A 3,322-nucleotide genomic window follows, 5' to 3' on the forward strand; every position below is an offset into this window, starting at 1 on the left:
TTTATTAAAATATTACAATTAAGTGAACAATAAAACTTATCTTGATTTAATCTAGGTTTAAGAGGAAGTTGCTTAAAAAGCAAGTAGTTAAATTTTTTAGTTATAACATGCTTTTCAAATTTAAAGTTTTGGTTGATTAAGTCTAAACTTTTTACTTCAACACCAGGACAAAGAACAAGAGTTTCAATATGACTTATAAATTTTGATAAAGAAACATTTAAAAAAGATCCTTTATATTGAAGGTACAAAAGATGATCTATTGGTAACATCCAACCAAAAATTCTTACACAATAGTCTAGCAACTCGTCGACATAAATTTCATACTTTGGTAAAATATGTTCTGGAGAATTACAAGTAATTACTATAAATCTATCATCCAAAGAAATTTTCCAACAATCATCAAGAGAGAGCTTTAAAATACGTTTTGTAAAATCATCAAAAGATTTGTAACATGACGTTGTAGTTCGAGAAATTAACTCTTGCGTCACTAAAAACTCTTCACGTTTTGTAATGGATATTGAACTTCGCTGTGATTGATTACTTTTCTGAAAAATTGATCTTCAGTAAAGTGAAGCTCGCAAATATAAATGTTGAAGGAATCAATTCGTTTTTTCAAAGAATCATCGATGAGTCTGTCTCTAGTAATTACGTTAATAAGCTCATTACTCCATTTCTTATTTGCATCATTAGTTGGAGTAGGAACTTTGAAAATGCTGATACCTTTGTGTCTTCTTGAAGTTGAACGGTCAGCGCAAGAAAGTATCATTCAGAATACGATCAAAGTCCGCACTTAATTTATACTAATCATGCGAAAGTTTTATTTTTAAATTATGCGAATGTCGAAACGCTTTAAAAATAGCTGTTTACAAAAGTTCTTCCGTCGTAAACGTAATAAGATTATCTCAACTTAGTTAAAATTCATGTGACATAATAAATAACTAAGTGTGATAAAATTTGACACATAACTTGTGTGAAAAAAGTTAAATTAAGGTTGTTAACTGGTAAGCAACATCCAAATTTTACTTAAATTAACTTGATTATACATACTGAATGAAACTATACATACATACTGAATTTATATTATATTATACATACTGAATGAAAATTTGAATGTCGCGTTAAAGGTAAAAAAAAAATAATCAATATATATTTTTTGATTTATTTTATTTACATATGTTTGTAGACTTGTTTCTATAATTACTATTTTTTTTTAGTTGAAAATAGTATTAAATACGAAAAAACAAAAAAGTTAAAACATACTGAAAAATCCAAAGTCAAATGTTATCATTAAACCAACTTCAAGTATAATTAAAAAAATGCATGCTGAAGACAATTCAGATTCTAATATGAAACTGGTAATAAATGGTATGTCTCAGCAAAAAGGAATATAAAAAAGTTCCACGTTTAACTATGCAGGCCACTATCTATTGAAAATCTAAAATAAGAGCATAACCAGGGAAAAAGCCAATTAAAGGTGATCTTGAAAAAAGTATTATGCTGGCAATTGTACCCAAATAGGAATTGGTTTTTGAAAATAACATTTATTAATTATGCTGCTAAGTTAGCAAAAAAAAAAAAACTGGTAGCAACTACTTAAAGAGAGTCATGGTTGTGCAAGTCTTCGTTGTCCAGAGCCAATATATTCTTTGCCAAAATTATGTATAGACAGGGGGAAAATTTCAAAATACTTCACATCTTTGGAGAGACTGATACAAAATGAGAACTTATTTAATAAACTAATATGTATTTGGAATATGGATGAAACAGGATCACAACTAGATCATACACCAAAATGTGTTGTTGTAAGTAAAAGGATCAAAATATATTCAGAGTCAAATAAGTGGCAACAAAGAAACCATTACTAATATAGCTTGTATAAATGCAGCTGGTCATACCACCTCATAATAGTGAAGGAGCAACATTGAGTGTTTCTTGCTGGACTAAACAAGGTTTTGTTAAGTTACGGTTTGAAAAAATATTTTTTTTCAAATATTAGTTCTGCAAGGCCACTGATTTTAATTCTAGAAAGACATGAGGTGTAAAACTTCCAGTTCACATCCACAACTGGTTGCAGCCTTTGGTCAGCACAGTTTTAAAGCCGCTAAAAAATATGCATTCTGATGTCTATCAAACAATGATGAATAAAACTACAGGGGATAAAGTTTCACATTCTAAGTTATTTGGTTTATTTTCTAAAGCGTATCAATATGGCATCACAACAATGCAAGAACTCAACCTGGAGTAAAAGATGATTCAATTGATTTTTCTATTCGAGACAATACTGTGGATATTAATACAATTGTAAGTTTTGAAGAAGTAAAGGTTAATAAATCAACATTAGTTAAAAAAGATTCGTTTAATAGTTCATTGGTGCTTCATGGTTTTAAATTGTAAGTATTTTTTTGAATTCTTTTGAATAATAAAAAATAGCCTCTCACAACACATCAATAGAACTCAAGTTTTCATTCCCATTTAATGGTTCATCTAGTATATTAGACAAAGACTCCAATATTTTCACTTATCCTTCACTACAAATTAAACAAAAGAAGATTAACTCAAAAATTCTGTTTTACAGTTGTTTTTTTTCACATTACAGTCTTACAACACGAAGCTTGAAGACAGCTGCAAAAGTAGCTTGTGAAAAGAGAAAAGTTGAATAACAAAAGGTATTAAAAGAAAAATAAAGGAAAACTGTGAACTATAAAAAGAAGTTAGCTGAGATATCAAATTTGCGAAAATCAACCTCTATTGAAGAATTAAAATATTGAAGATATTGAAAATTATCAAGATATTGAAGAAAATGATGGTATTTAGCAATAACTTTTTTTCGGGGTTCATTACCTGCACTTAGCATACAATGAGTTAAACTGAATAAATTATATTGATTTATTTTTTAGTTTTGTTTTATATCTAAATAATTGCATTAAAATAAATAAATTTTCAATGCTCTATTATTCTGTTCGACGTGTTTCTCATTTACGGATCAGTGGCCAATAAATGGTTAAGACATTTGCTAGTATTTGATATAAAATACAAGTCAGTATTTGGTGAAATCTTTATTAACTGCATTATATGTAATTTGATGTTGCGATAGTTACAATAATCCTTGATTAAATTGAAAGAGCTTTTATTGATCTAAAATTTATATTAAAAATAACTAAAGTATATATGTGATATATACTTCAATTAATTTCTGCAATGGGTATTTCTTATAAAAATGTGGCCTATAACTGGCGAAGTTGTTTGCACTTTTTTTTAAACTGAATAAATGAAGCTTTTGTGTGACCTAAGGGGGAGTTAATTAAAATTGTCCTATTCATTA

The 3,322-nt window shown here is 28.1% G+C and overlaps 1 long non-coding RNA gene across 1 annotated transcript; it reads left to right on the top strand.

Moving 5' to 3' along the window:
* Window positions 1-852: 852 nt before the first annotated feature.
* On the top strand, window positions 853-2,889 carry LOC136079666 (uncharacterized). Its single transcript, XR_010638123.1, has 3 exons — window positions 853-1,124; window positions 1,215-2,390; window positions 2,597-2,889. It is a non-coding gene; the product is annotated as an uncharacterized LOC136079666 (long non-coding RNA).
* The last annotated feature ends 433 nt before the right edge of the window (window positions 2,890-3,322 follow it).

The sequence above is a fragment of the Hydra vulgaris genome, chromosome 04, assembly GCF_038396675.1.
Source record: "Hydra vulgaris chromosome 04, alternate assembly HydraT2T_AEP".
In the NCBI taxonomy this organism is placed as follows: Eukaryota; Metazoa; Cnidaria; class Hydrozoa; order Anthoathecata; family Hydridae; genus Hydra; species Hydra vulgaris.